At 34.2% G+C, this 22400-nt stretch overlaps 1 pseudogene; it reads left to right on the top strand.

Moving 5' to 3' along the window:
• The first annotated feature begins 15419 nt into the window (after window positions 1-15419).
• Window positions 15420-15952, top strand: LOC105722422 (zinc finger CCHC domain-containing protein 10-like; annotated as a pseudogene).
• The last annotated feature ends 6448 nt before the right edge of the window (window positions 15953-22400 follow it).

Here is a 22400-nt window from a genome sequence, read left to right as displayed (position 1 = left end):
AGAATGTCTCCTTGTCTTATCCGAGAGCACCTGGTGGTAATCATATTGGGAAACCCTACAAAAATGTTTATAGTGTAATAATGGAACAAGTGTTGAATAGTGTACCCATGTGAAGACACTTGGTTCTGAAGATGTACAACTCCCATATCTCTTCAGAATCAAGGGTCTTCACTTTGGTACACTATTCAACATTTGGCTTTGGCAATTTGTTAAACATTTCTTGCATCATTTTACTGCTTATATGGGGTTCTGTAGAATTTGCCTGAAGAAAGCAAATGATGGAATCTTTTCACCCAGCAAATTCATGTCTCTCTTCAGATTTAGGATTAGTTGTTTGCCTAATAATGCCAGTTTTCTCATGTCTTCAAGAGAAAAGGTAATTTATAATTTGCAATAAGAATTGTCTTTCTTCTTAATAAACATGACAGTAACACTTATGAGAGCTTTACACCTCTGCTCTGAATCCTGAAGTCCAATAATTTCATTTTTTTATTGCCATAAATGTTTTATTATGCATTATTTGATTATAGAAGAAATATATTCTAACATATATCCTATACATGTTATATATATTCTAAATAGTCTAACATATGTAGTTAGAAACCATAGGCATAAGAAGATGAGTGAAATCACTATCTGTAGAGACTTTCTATGCATTCTTTTTTTTTTTTTTTTTTTTGATTCTCTGACTTTTTTTATTATGTAAGTCCAGATTTCATGTATTGGACTTTTTTTTTTCATTAGCCAATAACCTTTTATTTATTTATTTATTTATTTATTTTTCTTTTTTTTCTCTTTTTTTTTTTGCATTTTAGGTTTGGGGTACATGTGAAGAACATGCAAGATTGTTGCATAGGTGCATACGTGGCAGTGTGATTTCCCCTTTACCTATATGTGGCATTTCTCCCCATGCTGTCTCTCCCCAACTCCCCACCCCCCGCTGTCCCTCCCCTATTTCCCCCAACAGACCCCAGTGTATAGTGCTCCCCTCCCTGTGTCCATGTGTTCTCATTGTTCAACACCCGCCTATGAGTGAGAATATGAGGTGTTTGATTTTGTGCTCTTGTGTCAGTTTGCTGAGAATGATGGTTTCCAGGTTCATCCATGTCCCTACAAAGGATGCAAACTCATCATTTTTGATGGCTGCATAATATTCCATGGTGTATATGTGCCACATTTTCCCTGTCCAATCTATCATCGATGGTCATTTGGGTTGATTCCAGGTCTTTGCTATTGTAAACTGTGCTGCAATGAACATTCGTGTGCATGTGTCCTTATAGTAGAACAATTTATTATCCTTTAGATATATACCCAGTAATGAGATTGCTGGGTCAAATGGAATTTCTATTTCTAGGTCCTTGAGGAATCGCCACACTGTCTTCCACAATGGTTGAACTAATTTACACTCCCACCAACAGTGTAAAAGTGTTCCTATTTCTCCACATCCTTTCCAGCATCTGTTGTCTCCAGATTTTTTAATGATCGCCACTCTAACTGGCGTGAGATAGTATCTCAATGTAGTTTTGATTTGCATTTCTCTAACGACCAGTGATTATGAGCATTTTTTCATATGTTTGTTGGCCTCATGTATGTCTTCTTTTGTAAAGTATCTGTTCATATCCTTCACCCACTTTTGAATGGGCTTGTTTGTTTTTTTCTTGTAAATCTGTTTTAGTTCATTGTAAATTCTGGATATCAGCCCTTTGTCAGATGGGTAAACTGCAAAACTTTTTTCCCATTCTGTTGGTTGCCAATTCACTCTAATGACTGTTTCTTTTGCCGTGCAGAAGCTGTGGAGTTTGACTAGGTCCCATTTGTCTATTTTGGCTTTTGTTGCCAATGCTTTTGGTGTTTTGATCATGAAGTCCTTGCCTACGCCTATGTCCTGAATGGTTTTGCCTAGGTTTTCTTCTAGGGTTTTTATGGTGTTAGGTCTTATGTTTAAGTCTTTAATCCATCTGAAGTTAATTTTAGTGTAAGGTGTCAGGAAGCGTCCAGTTTCTGCTTTCTGCGTATGGCTAGCCAGTTTTCCCAACACCACTTATTAAACAGGGAATCCTTTCCCCATTACTTGTTTGTGTCAGGTTTGTCAAAGATTGGATGGTTGTAGATATGTTGTGTTGCCTCCGAGGCCTCTGTTCTGTTCCATTGGTCTATATCTCTGTTTTGGTACCAGTACCATTTTGTAAGAAAATGAATAGATAAATAGGAAAAAGAGTCAATTCATTTCAAATGTAATAGTATCTGTAGACTCACATACTGAGCCTTTGTGTATTTCTCAATATTGTAATGTTCTCCTGTAATTTTATAATCAGTAAAATAGAATATTAGACATAATAGAATTTTACAATAGAATTGTGAACACAGTATAATGAATATTCAAAAAAGAATTTAGAATGGAGATATGTGGGGGAAAATACCATATTTGGGAAAAAAACAGTTCAACCACATAGGTATATATATGAACAGATATACTTATTTATAGCACCTTCTATTTCAAGAATACTATTCATATAAATACAAAATGAACACATGTTGATAAACAATATCTGTTTTTTTGTTTGTTCTTAGCAGAGGAGCAAGAGAAATTTGTACTTCCTTGACAGCTTATTTAAATTCTGTTTGTGTTATTATCTCACTCTTTTCATCTTATACTTGTGGATAGGGATCACAAAATACCTTGAAATCCCTCTTGATTTTGCCAGTGACTTCTTGAAGTGATCTAGGGAAAAATTATTTAGCCACCCCTTCAAATTTCTTTTTTTATCTGCATAAGAGGAATAGCAATAATGTTTTGTGTCTTCTAAGTCTATTTTGATGATTTATGATATGGCATTCTAAATTCCTCGGAAGGAAATTGATAGATAAAAGTACATGCATAATAGAGAGAGTAAGATTATAAGTCTGGAAACACAAACAAAGTTGGAAAAGTGAAAATACATTTCAATTTGACTGTGTTAGCCCATTTTTCAGACTCATTTCGATTTCACTTGATGAATTGACTTTTATATCCTTCACCTGCAACAATTACAGATCTTGAAACCACATCTTGTGTCACATTAAATATGCCCCCAAGGGGCTGTTTTTCTGGTCTACCCACTGTCACTAGCTGACTGAGCATTAAAAATCACACCTGCTGTGGAACACCATTCTCCCTAGTCCAACTGCCATAGTAGAAAAACTAGTGACACTGAATTACACTGAGGGGAGCTTATATTCACCTGCCATTAACTGCCTCCAAGGACCCTAGAGTAGATCTGGCTTTTAACAGTCTTCAGAAAAACAAACAGAAAATCAGGCATCTTTAATTTCAATTGAATCAATTCTATATTCCTGATATTATTGAGTGATATAATTTGTGTCCTCATCCATATCTTATCTTGAATTATAGCTCCCCAAATTTCCACATATTGTGGGAGGGACCCAGTGGGAGATAACTGAGCCTTGGGGGCAGTTCCCCCCCATACTGTTCTCCTGGTAGTAAATAAGTCTCACTAGATTTGATGGTTTTATAAGAGGAAACCCCTTTTGCTTGGTTTTCATTCTCTTGCCTGCCATCATGTAAGATGTGCCTTTCACTTTCCACCATGATGGTGAGGCCTTCCCAGCCACATGGTACTGCGAATCCATTAAACCTTTTTTCTTTATAAATTACCCAGTGTCAGGTACGTCTTTATCAACAGTGTAAAAATGGACAAATACATGGAGATACCAATAGTATAAACATATTTTACAATTTACATTAGATATTAGATATGCACCTTAATTATTCACTGTTTTGATATGGACTCTAATAACATTTTGTGCTGTGTGAAATGCTGCTATTGTTTTATTATATAACTATAATTCCTGTTTTATCCCCTGTAAAGCAGTCGGGGAAGTTTACAAGTAAATTTTCTAGGCAGTTGAACCTAAAAAGTGCACAGCAGAGATACATGATGAAAACAACTGGTTATAATTTGTTTTGTTTTATGTCTATTTTGAGTTTATTTGGCAGGACCACATCACTGTTGACATCTCAGGGAGAATATAGGAATAAACAGAAAACAATTAATGCAGTGTAACGGTAAGAAATGTGAAGCAAGACGAAAGTGTGACCCCAAGGAAAATTAGAGAGAAAAGAAAAGCCATAAATGATCTTTGCCATCGCTCAGAAAAATGGTCCTGTCGGGAAATTATTTTAAAGACAATGCTGTTCAATTAGTGTATGTGTACAAACAGCCACACTAGTTATTTTAAATCAAATATCTATATATTGAACATGAAAAATATTGTTTCCTTACATTTGCTTTTGGACAATATTGATGGTATCTTTTTTCTGAAATTTAACTTTTAGGAAATAAAAATGGCTAGAAATATAAAAATGCTTAAAAAGTAAAGTTTTAAAAATAATTGTTTTTCTAAATATATATTTTATTGCATTTTAGGATTGGGGTACATGTGAAGAACATGCAAGATTGTTGCATAGGTACATACATGGCAATGTGGTTTGCTGCCTTCCTCCCCTTCACCTATATCTGGCATTTCTCCCCATGTTATCACTCCCCAACTCCCCACTCCCCGCTGTCCCTCCCCTAGTTCCCCCCCGACAGACTTCAATGTGTGATGCTCCCCTCCCTGTGTCCATGTGTTCTCATTGTTCAACACCAGCCTATGAGTGAGAACATGAGGTGTTTGATTTTCTGTTCTTGTGTCAGTTTGCTGAGAATGATGGTTTCCAGATTCATCCATGTCCCTACAAAGGACATGAACTCATCGATTTTTATGGATGCATAGTATTCCATGGTGTATATGTGCCACAGTTTCCCTGTCCAGTCTATCATCGATGGGCATTTGGGTTGGTTCCAAGTCTTTGCTATTGTAAACAGTGCTGCAATGAACATTCTGGTGCATGTGTCCTTATGACAGAACACTTTATAATCCTTTGGATATATACTCAGTAATGAGATTGCTGGGTCAAATGGAATTTCTATTTCCAGGTCCTTGAGGAATCGCCACACTGTCTTCCACAGTGGTTGAACTAATTTACACTCTCACCAACAGTGTAAAAGAGCATTCCTATTTCTCCACATCCTCTCCAGCATCTGTTGTCTCCAGATTTTTTAATGATTGCCACTCTAACTGGCGTGAGATGATATCTCAGTGTGGTTTTGATTTGCATTTCTCTAATGACCAGTGATGTGAGCTTTTGTTCATGTTTTTGTTGGCCTCATGTATGTCTTCTCTTGAAAAGTGTCTGTTAATATCCTTCGCCCACTTTTGAATGGGCTTGTTTGTTTTTCTTTTGTAAATCTGTTTTAATTCTTTGTAGATTCTGGATATTAGTCCTTTGTCAGATGGGTAGATTGCAAAATTTTTTCCCAGTCTGTTGGTTGCCAATTCACTCTAATAATTGTTTCTTTTGCGTGCAGAAGCTCTGGAGTTCAATTACATCCTGTTTGTCTAAATGAAAATCACATGCACATAATTTTGAAATTAGGTATTAATATTGCACTGTATAAAATGTCAAAGATCAGTCTTATGTGCTCTGCCTCCACCCCACATTCTAGTCTCAGCTTTTTATGTTGCTTCTTCTTATAGCATACTCTCCACTTTTCACCCTAATATTATATAATTCTTCAATATCCTATGCTGCTTTAACTTCTAATTCACTGCTTACAATGTTAAAAAGTTTTTGAATTACCTCAAGATATTTATTTTGAGACATTCTTGAAAATCCTTGCCTTATAAAGCCAAACTGTAGGTCATTTGTCATCTGACAATGATTCCTTGATCTTGAAAAGGAGGGTCTTTACAAACAATATTCTGTCTTTCTAGCCCATGATATTCCAAGGCTTTAGTCTTTTCTTTTCCATCTCTCAATATCCCAAAATTGAAATCTAAAGTTATTTGTGCATAATTTTGACAATTAACATCATTGTCAATTATCTTGGCACTAATAGTAGAAGTAAAGTCATTTCTCCCAGAGATGTAACAATCAGGTTATACTGCCACATCATGGCAGGCATCCTGTTCTACACTCTAGGAAAGATATTTAGTACTCTATGAATCAAAGTGGGTTTGTGATAAATAGCTCTTATTATTTTGAGATATGTTCCATCAATACCTAGTTTATTGAGAGTTTTAGCTTGAAGGGGTGTTGAATTTTATCTAAGGCCTTTTCTGCATCTATTGAGAAAATCATGTGTTTTTTGCCATTGATTCTGTTTATGTGATGAATTACGTTTATTGATGTGCACATGTTGAACCAGCCTTGCATACCAGGGAAGAAGCCAACTTGATTGTGGTTTATAAGCTTGTTGATGTGCTGCTGGATTCAATTTGCCAGTATTTTATTGAGGATTTTCACATCAATGTTCATCAGAGATATTGGCCTGAAATTTGCTTTTTTTGTTGTGTCTCTGCCAGGTTTTGGTATCAGGATGATGCTGGCTTCATAAAATGAGTTAAGGAGGAGTCCCTCTGTTTCTATTGTTTGGAAAAGTTTCAGAAGGAATGGTATCAGTTCTTCTTTGTACCTCTGATAGAATTCGGCTGTGAATCTAGCTGGTCTTAGGCTTTTCTTGTTTGGTAGGCTATTAATAACTGCCTCAATTTCAGATCTTGTTATTGGTATATTCAGGTATTTGACTTCATTCTGGTTTAGCCTTGTGAGGTTGTATATGTACAGGAATGTATCTATTTCTTCTAGATTGTCTAGTTTATTTGCATAGAGGTGTTTATTGTATTCTCTGATTGCAGTTTGTATTTCTGTGGGATCAGTAATGGTCTCCCCTTTATCATTTTTATTGTGTCTATTTGATTCTTCTCTCTTTTCAAAGGAGATAGTCTGGCTAGTGGTCTATCTATTTTGTTAATCTTGTCAAAAAACCAGCTCCTGGATTCATTGATTTTTTTGAAGGAATTTTCATGTCTCAGTCTCCTTCAATTCTACTCTTATCTTAATTATTTCTTGTCTTCTGCTAGCTTTTGAATTTGTTTGCTCTTCCTCTCTAGTTCTATTAATTGTGATGTCAGGGTATCGATTTTAATTCTTTCCTGCTTTCTCCTGCAGTCAATATCATACAGGTTGGGAAAAAAACTGAAAGCATTCCCTTTGAAAACTGGCACAAGACAAAGATGCCCTCTCTCACTACTCCTATTCAACATAGTATTGGAAATTCTGGCCAAGGCAATCAGGCAAGAGAAAGAAATGAAGGATATTCAGATAGAAAGAGAGGAAGTCAAATTGTCTCTCCTTGCAGATAACATGATTGTATATTTAGAAAATCTCATCATCTTAGCCCCAAATCTCCTTAAGCTGATAAGCAACTTCAGCAAAGTCTCAGAATACAAAATCAGTGTGCAAAAATAACAAGCATTCCTATACACCAAAAATAGACAAACAGAGAGCCAAACCATGAATGAACTTCCATTCACAACTGCTACAAAGAGAATAAAATACCTAGGAATACACCTTATAAAGGCCATGAAGGACCTCTTCAAGGAGAACTACAAACCACTGCTCAAGGAAATAAGAAAGAACAAAAACAAATGCAAAAACATTCCATGCTCATGAAAAGGATAAATCAATATCATGAAAATGGCCATAATGCCAAAAGTAATTTACAGATTCAATGCTATCCCCATCAAGCCACCATTGACTTTCTTCACTGAATTAGGAAAAAATATTTTAAATTTCATATTTAAAAAAAAAAAAAAAAAACTCGTATAGACAAGACAATCCTAACCAAAAAGAACAAAGCTGGAGACATCATGCTACCTGACTTCAAACTATACTACAAGATTACAGCAACCAAAACAGCATGGTACTGGTACCAAAACAGATACATAGACCAATGAAACAGAACAGAAACCTCAGAAATAACATCACACATCTACAATGACCGGATCTTTGACAAACCTGACAAAAACAAGCAATGGGGAAAGGATTTCCTGTTTAATAAATGGTGCTGGGAAAACTGGCTAGCCATATGCAGAAAACTGAAACTGGATTCCTTCCTTACACTTTATACAAAAATTAACTCCAGATAGATTAAAGACTTAAACATAAGACCTAAAAACATAAAAACCTTAGAACAAAATCAAGGAAATACCATTCAGGAAATAGGCATGGGCAGTCTTCATGACTAAAATACCAAATGCAATGGCAACAAAAACCAAAATTGACAAATGGGATCTAATTAAACTTAAGAGCTTCTGCACAGCAAAAGAAACTATCATCAGAGTGAATAGTCAACCTACAGAATGGGAGAAAATTTTTCCAATCTATCCATCTGACAAAGGGCTAATATCCAGAATCTACAAGGAACTTAAACAAATTAACAAGAAAAAAAGTCAACAACCCCATCAAAATGTGGGCAATGGGTATAAACAGATACTTCTCAAAAGAGGACATTTATGGGGTCAACAAATATATGAAAAAAAAGCTCATTATCACTGGTCATTAGACCATTGAAAATTAAAACCACAATGAGATACCATCTCATGCCAGTTAGAATGGCAATCACTAAAAAGTCAGGAAACTACAGATGTTGAGGAGGATGTGGAGATATGGGAATGCTTTTACACTATTGGTGGTAGTGTAAATGTGTTCAATCATTGTGGAAGACAGTGTGGAGATTCCTCAAGGATCTAGAACCAGAAATACCATTTGACCCAGCAATCCCATTACTGGGTATATACCCAAAGGATTATAAATTACTCTACTACAAAGACACACATACACACATTTATGTTTGCCCTAGCACTATTCACAATAGCAGACTTGGAACCAACTCAAATGCCCATCAATGATAGACTGAATAAAATAACATGTGGCACATATATACCATGGAAGAGTAGGCAGCCATAAAAAAAGATGAGTTCATGTTTTTTGCAGGGAAACAGATGAAGCTGGGAAGCATCATTCTCAGCAAACTAACACAAGAACAGAAACCCAAACACTGCATGTTCTCACTCATAGTGGAAGTTGAACAATGAGAACACATGGACACAGGGAGGGGAACATCAGACACCATGGCTTGTTGTGAGGTGGAGGGCTAGGGGAGGGATAGCATCAGGAGAAATACCTAATGTAAATAATGGGTTGATGGGTGCAGAAAACAACTATGGCAGATGTATATACCTATGTAGCAAACCTACATGTTCGGCACATGTATCCCAGAACTTAAAGTATAATAAAAAATTATCATCACAAAGAAAAAAAAAAGAGAGAGAAGAGAGAAGTCACAATTGCATATACCACAAAAAAAAGATAGAAATACCTGTTTTTCAAAATATTGTCTAGCAGAGGAAACATAGTAAATTTTATAAATCAAATTTGTGATATCTATATCTTTATTTGTAAAATACCTATATTTTTGAATAAATGAGTAAATATATAAATGAGGCCAATAAAAGAGAATAAAATCTCAGGGAAATCTTCATAGTAAAAACTCTAAAACATTCATAAAAACTTGTTTTGTCATTGGAAATTTTAAAAATAAAATTTCTCTTTTAAAACAGTTGCACATTTACAAAACATTTGATCCAGTTCAAGTCATTTGTACATATTAAGGCCCTTTATATCTTAATTCCTCTACCTGAAATTTCCTTCTATTTTATCCTTCAGTGACTGTCTCCTCTTTGCCATTTATAGCGAAAGTAATTTACTATAAAAAATGCTTAAAACAACACAGATTTATCAACCTACAATTCTAGTAGCCAGAAGTCTAACATGGATCTCACTGGGCTAAGATTAAAGGGTCAGCAATTTGGTATTTCTTTCTAGAAGTTGTAGTTGAAAAGGCCGCTTTTGCAGCCTCTGGGGATACCTGTGTGCCTTGGCATTCTGAACATAAAAAGGTGCTGTAGATAAATCATGATTGAAGGAGAAGATAAAAGAAATGTTTAAAAATTTGGAGTTCATGAAGTTAAAAAGATTTATGAAACATTTTATATTACTATACAATGTGTGTTTTTATGTTTATGTTATTATTGAGGAAATATATATCTCATTTAATATTTATATCCTGTTTCGATGGGTACAAGTCAATATATTTTTATAGTTAATCATATTTTTTTAAACTTAAGGAAAACTCTTACTTGAATCATATATTATACTCCCAAGAACAAAGAAATTTTATAATAGAAATGGCAGCTTGAGAATATATAATAAATGTAAAACTTAAAAAGTTACTAAGTATTCTACTGACAATTTAAAGAAGAAATATTTAATGAGCAAATAATTTATTACAATATAAGAACATATGGGTAAATTAAAATACATCAACAAATTAAATTTGTTAGGCCTTAATCTTATTCACCTACATAAAAATTTACAATATTTGGATTCCTAAACACTAAAATAAAGTTTCTTAAAAGTTCTTTAAGGTTTTTAAGATGAATTTACTTTAAACATTAATGTCATCTATAGTACAAAGAATAATATGTACTCCCAATGTGTCTATTTTATTAACCTGATAAATATATACAGCTGATTTGGTTATTGAAGATTCAGCAGAGTAAAGTTGGAAACCAATTTCTTTGGATTGTAGAATTTTTTTTTTACTGTCTTTCCTTCATAATTAAATGTGTCTTGAAGAATTTAATTGTTAGGACGGGTATAACTTTGGTTGAGGCACTCTGAAATCCTATTGCTTAACTTGTCTTGCACTTTTGTATCAAATTACACAACCTAAATCTCTATTGCACTGACAGACAGTCAGATAAACAGTGCAGGCACAAAACATTGCCTACCTTCCCTTTCAGCTATTCAATGGCCAAAGATAATGAAAATGAACAGAATAGAAAAAGACCATAGATGACGGGCCCCTGGACTTTTACTATTAGATAATGCAATTTAGGAAGAAAAGTGATCACTTTAAGGTGAAGATGAACTTCTTGCAGCAAGTTAGATAAATAGTTTTCATTCCAGGCAGTTTGAGATAATGCAATATTCAAGTCTGAATGGAGTAATTACTAAATATGTTCTGAGCTGTCAGGAAATTCCTATATCAATCACCAAAAGACATGTTGTATCTACTCCTATTTAATTCCACCTGGAGTAAAAATCACAACAACAGTAACAACTACAAAGATGAAAAAATGACAATGACTAAAATGAAGGAAGTTAAATAATGAATACAGGTGCTCGATATCATCTTTTAATTAGTGGAAAATTTTACGTCTATAAATATAAACTGAAATCACGCTAAGATTTATTATCAGGCAACTCCGATTTACCATCACACATCTCACAGCTCTGTCATATAAAATCAAAATGTAAAAAAAAAGCAAACGTTGTTTTTGTAATATAAAATGCAAATTGATTTTTAGACCAAAAGCATTCATAATATTTGATGAAAATTAATTCTTTTTAATTTTTAAACTATTTTATAATAGATTATTTTAAAAGTAAGAATAAATAAGAGAAAACATAGAATTTTTGCCTTACCTAGAATTTTCCCTACATTTGTAACAGGTAAGCAGATGAGAAGAAGGTATAAAGGAATTAGGTCTCTCTGGATACAGATATAATATGAAAGAAAGAATGTCATGCTTTTACTCTAACACTTGATTTATAATAGTTAAACCAGAAAATGTACAGAATACACAAAATGTCATTTTACTACCCAAAGATACTTTCCATATGTGGTAAATGTAAAACAAAAACAAAACAAAACAAAAAATCATCCATTGCAAATGGGAAGCCTAAATACTGTATTATGACTTTATTTTATATGCACAACTTCCCCTAATGGTTTAGGAAAGTTTTAAAGGAAAAGATATTATGCTCATAAAGAATCTGTTTCACTTGCTGAGCAGATTCAATCTTCTCCTTACATGGGGCAACCAAGTTTAAATGTTTTCATCAGCAATTCAATCTAATTCAACAAAAACGAAACTCATCATTTTCTTCCCAATAGTCCTGATACATCTCCATGCTTTGTGTTTGGTTTAATGGTATCATCATTCACCCAATCAACAATTTCAAGATCTTGGACCCTTCATTAATTTTTCTTCTCTTTCATCATGTCAGCAAATCCTATTGGTTTCGTTTTGACAAAGTACTTAAATTTATTTTTCTTTCCATTTAAACAGCAACATCCAGGCCACTGCTGAAACATATTTGTGTTGTGATAGTATTTTCGTACAGACTAAGTTACTTTTAAAAATCTCCTTTTCTGGTCTACCTTAAGCATTACTGCCTCAGCAAAATCATAATTCTTCTCTAAATATGATTAGGCTTATTAGTTAAGGTTGAAATACATCTGTGTGTGTAAAGAGTTCTATAATAACATTTAAAAAATGAGTTTAGACATTTCTTTTTTGCCTCTAACTGGGCTGGTGTGATGACACTTCTGGAAGTTATCCAGGGACTCTGGCTCTTTTTATCCTCTTTATTCACTCCCCCAAGCATCAATCAAGCTGGCTTGCTACCGTAAATGTGGTCCAACTTAAAGACGGAGGAGGAAGTTAAAGGGTAAGGATAAGTATTGAGCACATAATTTCACAGCATATCTCAACAACTTAATCTTAGTAATATATAAACATACCTAGATTCAAAGACAACTGAGTTAGTTATACGAACTTTAGGCAGCCATTCCTGCCAATTTCTCTAACAGATATCCTTTTTTTTTTCTGAAACTGCATTACGATCCTGTCGCCCAAGCTGGAGTACAGTGGTGAGATCTCGGCTCACTGCAACCTCAACCCCAATCTTCCTGCCTCAGCCTCCTGAGTAGCTGAAATTATAGGTATGTGCCACCTTGTCTAGCTAATTTGTTTTCTTTCTTTCCTTTTTTTTTTGTATTTTTAACAGAGACAAGATTTCACCACATTGGCCAAGCTGTTCTAGAACCTCTGGCCTCAAGGGATCCACCTGCCTTGGCCTCCCAAAATGCTAGGATTACAGGCGTGAGTCACAGTGACTGGCTTCTAACAGACATTTTTGATCACTCCGATAAGTTTTTTACCGCTGAACTGTACTCTGAAGCTCTTCCTTCCCTCCCTTTCTCATTTCCTAATTATCATTCTGAATCCCCAATTGAAGCCTCTCTCAGCCTTCTCATGATCTCTCTCCACTTCATTCTTCACAGGCTCTTCACCTCAATATTTTTTTGCATGAATAATTCCATCTTCTTATCTGCTTCCCAGAAAAATAACTTAAATCAAGGATTCTAATAGCATGATAATGAAAGAGAGAAAACAGAGAAACATTGACTTTCTCTGCTATAACTCACAAGTCCTCAATAGTTTGTCAAACTTACAAAAATGTTTTAAAATGTAGCTTCAGAAGAAAACTAATTGTTGGAGAAGTAGTAGTTTTCATGCCATAAAGAAAGTTATTATCCCTAAAACTCTATGAATATTGGCATTAAAATTGTATGAATAAATAGCTACGATTTGGGAAACTGTTCATTGTGTATGATACAAAATTAGGAAAAATGTTCTAAATAAGTGGATTATGATAGCAAATAAGCATCAGTTCAAATGTCAAGTATACAATTGACTACATGTAGGACCTCAAGCAAATAAGTAAATTTTTCTAAGCTTCCAGTTTTGATCCACTAACAATAGATATGAATATTTATCCTCCTGTAAGTTTATTATGGAGAATAACAGGAGGTAATTAATGTAAAGGCTTAGCAGTATGCCTAATATAGAAGACACATTTCTATTTTCTTCTCTTCTCTCTTCTTCTCATCCTTCTTCTTGCTATTGCTATTACATTATTGTAGCTATTACAACTGTTTATTGATATTGTTATTATCATTATTATGTGCATCAGCCTGAGCTTTTTTTTTTTAAATGAGAATTCCTCATTTCCCTCTGCCACTGTGGACTGTCCAGTTGAACTCTGTATAGCTAGTGTTTGCATCCTGGTAGAACAAAATGATCTTTAAACCTTTGAGAGAAGTTTATGAGAACTTCTAAATATACTTGAAACAACATCAGCTTTAGAGAGGTCCCTGGAGTTATGCATTAGAAAGCATAACAAGATCTGGCAAAATTTGAATTAGCATTTTTCATGTACAACCATCTCTACTGTGTTTTATAGATTACTAATGGTCTCTGATCATTTAAATTACACTTTTTATGTCCTGTCCACAATTGCTGTGAATCTGGTTGACACTCCCTTTCTACCTCATCTTCAGAATTCTTGAATAACCCAAGAGAAAGACTCGAAGGACTATAATTATCATGCCAGGGTCCCTGGCAAGGGTTCTACCCTTGGGCCTGTGACCACGAACCTAATAGAGCACAGGCACTCCTGTTTTCATGCCAAAATGTTACATTTTCCAAGACCACTCTGGCCTGTCACACCCCCGATCCTGTGCCCATATAAACCTGAGACCTTAAGCAGACACAGACACAAATGACTGGACGTCAAGAGGAACACATCAGCAGACAAGCACAGATGCTGGCAGGTCAGTGAAATGATGTAGATGCAGACAGGAGTTTGGCTGGTGGTGGTTGGAGAAGAGTCCAACCACTGGGCAGCCCAACTCCAGAGGAAGACCACTTTCCCACTCCATACCCCTTTCTGGCTCCCCATCCATCTTGCTGAGAGCCACCTCCACCACTCAATAAAACTTTACACTCAACTTCCAGCCCACATGTGATCTGATTCTTCCAACACACTGGGCAACAACTCAGGCTGTCACACTGGCCCCTTGTCCTTGCAATTAAGCAGAAGCTCAGTAGACTTTCTGGGCTTTGGGAGTCCTAGACTCTGCCATGTGGCCAGAGCCCAAAAGCACTCTCCATGGCCTCTGCACCTGTCCATCTGCATGCTCCCCATAGGGGTTTGAGCAGTGGGGCACCCAAGAAGCAAGCCATACGCCTGTTGCACGCCCTGCGAAGGGAATAAGGGAACTCTTCTGTTTGAGTAATTTACATTTTTCTAATGATTAATGATGTTCAGCACCTTTCTAGGAGCCTATGCCCATTTCTACCTTTTTATAGACTCTAGTAATTTAGGAAAAATAATTTTTTATTATTATTATTTTTAATGAATTTATTAATCAATATTTGTTATTTTAACATTTATGTCTTGTCACTGCAATATCAGTGTCATCTGTGGTAGCGTTTTTTTTTTTTTTTCTTTTATTTTATTTTGCTTAAGTCATCTGGTCTTGTTTTATGGAAAATGAACATGATGTATAATGAATTTAGAGTTTTTGGTGATTTTATTTCCTCACACATACTTAGAATATGGGTCTATTATCTTAATGTAGTCATAGATTGAGATGGTTCAGATTTTATGTGGCTTTTCTGTTTCTAGATGCTCTTATTTCTAGAGTGATTCTCTTCTAAAGTTTTAACCGAAATCTGGACATTTTACCAGAAACTCTCCTCCCTAAGATCCAAGTGAAGGTTAAAAGTTCTGAGTTGACAGCAAAAGTATTATTTTTAAAAATGTTTTCCCTATAATGGTGATTCCCATGCTTCAGTTCATAGCCCAGAGACAAGCATAATGAAGCAAATAAGCAACACGTACAATGTCAGAAATACTTGGAATTTGGACATTGGACTTATGAATGCACGGGAAAAGGAAAATGCCTATATAGGTCTCAAAGATAGCAGAACTAAAGAAAGGTTTAAAAGAAAAGAGATTATTATTAAAACAAAGTTTTTTCCTTCCTTATGTTTATCAGCATTGGAGAAACCAATGTAGAAAGAAAAACCAAGAAAAAAGGTCTTAGAGTATAACTCGTTGCAGTAGCAGTAGCAGTGACAGTTCAGCCAGTGATTCTTCATCGGAGAGTGAAGAAACAGCTACATCCTCCTCCTCAGAGGACAGTGATGCTGATGAAAGCTCTTCTGGTTCCTCATCCTCAGCCTCCTCCACAACTCTTCCTCCTCCCCAGATTCAGACTCTGATTCCAGCTCTTCCAATAGCAGCAGCACTAGCACAGATGGCAGTTTCGAGGATGAACCACCAAAGAAGAAGAAAAAGAAGTAGAGTTGCTCCATCCATATTGGACAGATGAACTGAAAATATTAATGTGATTCTTGAAAGGAAATTTAGAATATGCTGAAGCCAAATAGGTTAACTAGTGAAAATTTCTAGAATTTAAAATTTCTAAATATTTTACATTTCAAGAGCACAAAGAGTATTAATAATGGATTGTGTATAGAGACTTCCTTATTTGAAGGGTGAATCTTGTTTTTCTAGGGATTAAAATGAAACTCTAGAACTTAATCAAAGCCGAAATCTGCAAATCTGTTTGTGTGATGAAACTATCTTTTCTCTCTGTGAAATAAATGCCATACTTTGTTTCTTTGTTATATATTTTAATGGTATGTATCAGACATATTTTCAGGATAGTGCATCAGAATATCTGGCAGTGATTTTCTAATACTTTTGGCTGTGTATTATCATGAAGATTTAATATGTTGTTACTGAAAGTTTAGGAGTTTTCCTACTATTAATAAAAGGGCTTTATTTTTACATTTATGTTCAGAAAGTTATTCTGACTTTTTGTCCAAAGTGGCAGGTTCAAGGGGCCTATTATATTTACAGTTTTTGAATGCTACAAGTTTCAAGTTGCTGTGTTACATCATTTTCTTCTGGTTCCTTAAGTTTTTCAAGTTATCCTTTTCTGAGTAAAATTATTCTAGAGGAACATAAAAAGGAACAAAAAATCTGAAACTAGGAGTCTAATCTCGGTGGCTTTTGATAATGTCTGTGTATCAGAAAAGAAAGCGGCCATGTAAGAGGCTAACTTAAGTAGACGTGCTAGAAATATCTTTGTATATTAACATGCAATAAATGGTACCATTCGAAGCAGGGGAAAGGTAGGAGGAAGAGGTAATTTTTACTGAAAATTAGTGAAGTGTTGGTTGTCTTTTATTGCAAGCATTTTTTAAGCTTTCATAAAGTTTGCCTTTTGTTATTTTTGCAATTAAAGTATTATAGTTAACATGGTAACTGGTCATGTATAAGGCAGTCTATTGCATAAATATGAATGACTAGGATTAATCCAGTGTGTTTACATAGGATACACATAGTTGAAATCTAGCATGAAAGGTTAAAAAGGAAATATACAACATGCACAAAATTTCTTAAAAGTAAAATGCTGTTATTGTGGTGAGAGTCTTTGGTTCAACATCACATTATTCTGTGATTTTTTTTTAACTTTTTGGAAAGAGGTATAATCGTAGAAAAATTTGATTTAGTTTAAATATAGGTTTTTAAAACTATAAATGATATCTTTTTTATATTTTTTTATCAAAAAGCAGTAGAAAATTACTTTTGAAGAAAACAAACTATTGAAATTTTAAAATATATGTATGTTTTGAGTTTAAGGGGCCTGTAATTACTTGTCAGTTTTACAGAACCGTCTGTGTTCAATGGTTGTAAATAAAGTCTCAAAACATTATTTCAAAGGCTGCTATAGAATATTATCACTTGACAGATAGAGTTAATAAATTAACAATCAGGCATATTTTACAAAGTTTGTCTCTGTAAAGGTAATGTTAGCAGTTGAAAAACATGGATGAGAAAAAAATGTGTTACATAGGTTACATCACTTGCAGTTAAATAAAACTCACAATTTGTGCTCACAAGCTTAAAAATTAATAATACTAATTTAAAACTTTATGAACTGCTCCTCCTCAAAATTAAGACACAAACAAAAACTGGAATTTTTGTTCTGAAAATATCCTATGAAGAGGATGAAAAGACATGTTTGTACACAGTTTGGGAGAAAATATTTGCAAACAACATATCCTATGTAGGATCTGCATTTAGACTCTATGAATAACTCTCAAAATTAACCAGAAAAATATAAACAACCCAATGAAAAATTCAGCAAAAGACATGAGTCAACATTTGAATGAATAGAATATACAGATGTTAAACAAGTATATAAAATAATGCTCATTACATATGAAAAAGCATGATCAAATAATAGTTATCAAATATCAGAATAGCTGAAGTGAAATGTAACAATGTCACCAAATGCTGGAGAGAGGACTTGGAGAACCTGAAAATGTAAAATGGCTCAGCCACATTGCAAAAGACTGACAAGTTTTCTGAAAGTTAAACAAGCACTTATGCAATCTCGTTCTTATTAAGCTCAAGCCACAAACAACAGAAAGTTTCCATATTTTGTCACTTCCTTATGACTTCTTTTACATAAAACATATTGTTTGCAAATGTTAAATGGCACAAACTGACACATTATGAACTATTTTAAAAGGCTTTAAAAATTGTTTAATCTTTATCTAGAAATTAGAAAATTTCTCATGAACTTTACATACTCTGATTGTTGCCAACACAATCATTCAAATATAGAAGAGACAATGGAGTTATTTTTCTTTATCTGAATTCCATAGTTATGAATCAAACTGATAGGTTCGCTCATTAAGTTGATCTTTATGTCTTACACAGGTCAAAAAACTGTCCTTATCTCCTCCATTGGTTTTGTGAAAATTGTTCATGAAGATAATTTTAAGCAAGTATATGTTTCACTTAATACATGCCTAAAAATGCTGTGAAAAAAAAAATCAGTGTCCTCAGTCTTTCAAAGTTCATAATATATTTGAATCTATGTCAATAATATAATTGCCAATAATATATAAGTAATATTGTGGCATAACTTAATGTTGCTTGAGTGATGTTACATTTATTATTAGTTGTTATGTATTATAGACAAAAAATAGCTCTTCTAATTTTATGATATCTTTTAAAATACTTTAATGCCTAAATTTTGGTATGTTGGAGCTAGCATAAAATAAGTGTTTGGGCAAATTGTAAGTTGAAGAATGCACTTGCTTTTTTTTTAACTACTTTGAAAATAAGCAACTTTTTGGAAATTAGGAAAAAGGATAAATTAAGGACTGTATGATTAATTTGGCAAATACATAGAAAGTATTGGGTATAGTGGATTTCAGAGTTCTATAAAAACACACAAAATGTGTTGCATATGTTATGAGGATTTACAACCCAAAACCTATGATGGAGACATGGAATACAATGAATTGACATTAGAACTTTATTTCAGAAATTATAAAAATAAGAAAAAAAAAAAACCACATATTTTCACTTTTTTTTTTTTTTTTTTTTTTTTGAGATGGAGTTTCGCTCTTGTTACCCAGGCTGGAGTGCAATGGTGCAATCTCGGCTCACCGCAACCTCCGCCTCCTGGGTTCAGGCAATTCTCCTGCCTCAGCCTCCTGAGTAGCTGGGATTACAGGCACGCGTCAACATGCCTGGCTAATTTTTTGTATTTTTAGTAGAGACGAGGTTTCACCATGTTGACCAGGATGGTCTCGATCTCTTGACCTCGTGATCCACCCGCCTCGGCCTCCCAAAGTGCTGGTATTACAGGTGTGAGCCACTGCGGCCGGCCTACATTTTTATTTTAATAGAAACAAAACAAGCTATCTTGAAATAAGAGCTCCTTCTTTTACATATGGCTTAATTATGGATTGGTAACAAATATTGTGATATATTAAGGTTTACTATAAAATATGCAATATAATAATTAATATTGACATGTATGTAAATTTGTAGCCTAATTCAATATATATGCAAGAGTTTAACTTGGTTTTAAATGTATAATTAGATGGATGTGTCACAGCCAATGCACACTAAAAAATTTCAAATTATTTTTGTATTATGAGCCAAGTTACACTCTCAGAAATATTTTATAAAATCTCTAAATGCTTGCTATTAGTTTCTATATTCAGATTTTAATTTTTGACAATAATTTGGTTATAAAATTTATCTCATTTTGATTGTGGCTTGCATTTTTCTCATTGTAAATGAGGCATATATTTTTAAAGTATATATTACTCAAAGAATTATTTTAGATATGAGTTTATGGTAAATTTTACTATATTGTTTTTCTGTATCTATTAAAATTATCTAATTCTTTAATCATTTAATTTCTTAATGAATTAATGACATTCTTAAAATCTATGTGCTTACCCCATCTATCATCTTGACATTAACCAAATTTGAGAACAAAATATTTTTTCATTCAAGTGCATTATTTTCTAAAACTCTTTTTGTTTCAATTTGCTAATATTTAATTTGCAATTTTGCATTTTTGTTTGTGAGTTATGGACATAAACATCCTTCCTACTTCTGCCTTTGTGTAATTTTAATATTAAAGATAGGCTTATGAAATTTGTGGAATAATACACCTTTTTTGTATAAAGGTATAATAAGATAGAAATACTTCTTCCTGGAAAGTTTAGTGAAAGCCCATCTAAAGCCATCTGTTAACAATATTTTATTTTTAAGAGATTTTACAGCTTCTTCAATGTATTTGATAGTTCAGTATAATTCAGTATTTCTAATTATTTTGAGTCAGTTTTGTTCATTGTTATTTTCTAGTAAATTGCCTATGTTGTCAAAGTTTCTACATTTTTTGGCATAAACTTCATAGCTTTGTGTGTACTAAGACCACTGTTAAGTTAATTTTTAAAAGAATTTTAAATATGGTCATAACTTTAGAATATTGTGGTTAATTTTATATGTCATTTAGGCTTGGCCATGGTGCTCAGATATGTGCCCAGACATTATTCTGGATGCTTCTGTGAACGTGTTTTTGAGGGAGATTGACATTTTAATTGGTGGATGGGTAAAGTAGATTGCCTTCCATAATGTAGGTAGGCCCCATCAATTGAAAGCCGGAATAGAACCAAAGAATCACCTTCCATGAACAAGAGGGAATTGTGCAGTAGATGGCCTTCATTGCCTCTGCCCCACAACTCCAGCCTGCCTACCCACCATACAGGTTTTGGACTTGCAGCCTCCACAATTGCATGAGCCAATTCCTTAAAATAAATATCTATCTATCTATATATGTATATACACACACACATATGTTTGGAAAACTCTGACTAAACAGGTGTCTTCATTTTTGTGGTAACAGTTTTCACATGTGCTGTAAACTTCTTGATTGGTTACATGAGATGTATTTCTACTTTATTAGACTTCTCGAAAGAAAAGAATATGGTTTGTTTTTAAAGCCTAAGACAAAGATTACAATGCTGAGCTTGAATTTAAAGGGGACACATAAAGGGTGGTAAAGATGTGTGAAAACATAATAAATGAAGCAAGGAAAGGTTTATAGCAATAATTCATTTTTTAAATCTAGCAAATTCCTTAGTAGTTGTCTGCTAGGTTGGGCATGAGGGACTAACTCATCTCAGAATTGTCCCCGGGATAGAGAACTGAGGATGAAACTATATGCTCAACTTCCTCCCTTTTCTTCTTTTTGATTCATTACCATTAAGTGTTTAGGGATGCAGCAAAACCAGACTTAATGATTGTACTGTCCATCAAATCAGGAAGTCTTATTAGTTGCCCAGTAGTGTAGTATTTTGTTCAAGTCCAAGACTGAAGAGAAGACTGTATCAGAGTGGGATCCCAAAGAAAAATTGAAAAAGAAGACATTAAGAGGAATAGAAGTTACACAGACATGCACAACTTTTCCCAATTCAATCTATTTCTTGTGTCATTTGAGTACCTTTGTGACCTCTCACTTTTATCTTGCTTGTATGCTACCTACATTTTTCTTGTGATAATAAAGTCACTCCTACTTCATCACTGAGAAGGGAAATACAAGTGTAATAAATCAGAGTCTTCCCCACATAGCTGGTCAAGTGTCACTGCCCAGGAACTTAGTCATTAAAAGGCTTTATCATTAGCTGTCACTTTGGCTAGTCTGTTTTATTTGTTTGGTAGAGTGATCAAGATCATTTTACCCAAGAAGTCTGATCCTTTAGTTGCACCTTGGAGGGTCATTACCATATATGTGTTTCAATAATCTCCAAATGACAGTCATACACTTTGTATTGATTACCTTAGCCAGTTTGACAACTCCTTTTTGTCCTATAGGACAGCTGACATCAGGTAATTGAAGTCCCTAATTTGTAGCACAACTTCCAATTTAGTAGAATATCTTATTATGTCCCTTAGCAGAAATGTTTCTCATTTGGTTTGAGGGAACCAGAAATTATAACCCAACTAATGAATACTGGGGAAAAGGAATAAAATGTTCAGAAATGGATCTCTGAGTGTGATACTGATAGACATAATTTCTGTATTTTCCCAACTCCCTTGACTTCCAGAGGCATGTATTGTAGCTACAGTAATTGGTTTTATATGTTAGGATTTATTTTTGTTGTTGCTCAAGGTGTATACCAGGTTCAAAAAGAGTGTACCATAAACTGACAGTACTTTCCAAGAACTTGTAACTTAGCTGAGGTTTAACATTCATTCTAATGTTCCATCAGGGTAACTGTTTTCAAGAGATAGCGTTCATATGAAGACCCGTGGAGATGAGTTCAGTGCTACACATTGGTCTCAGTCAATAGTTGTACAAAGCCACATTGAAACAGTGGGCATTTGAAGGCAATAAAATTTGGTGCTGATGAAGATACTGTGAACA

Source organism: Aotus nancymaae, unplaced genomic scaffold (assembly GCF_030222135.1).
Source record: "Aotus nancymaae isolate 86718 unplaced genomic scaffold, 86718_ANA_hifiasm-v0.15.2.pri h1tg000014l, whole genome shotgun sequence".
Taxonomy (NCBI): Eukaryota; Metazoa; Chordata; class Mammalia; order Primates; family Aotidae; genus Aotus; species Aotus nancymaae.
This window is presented reverse-complemented; position numbering and strand designations above follow the sequence as displayed.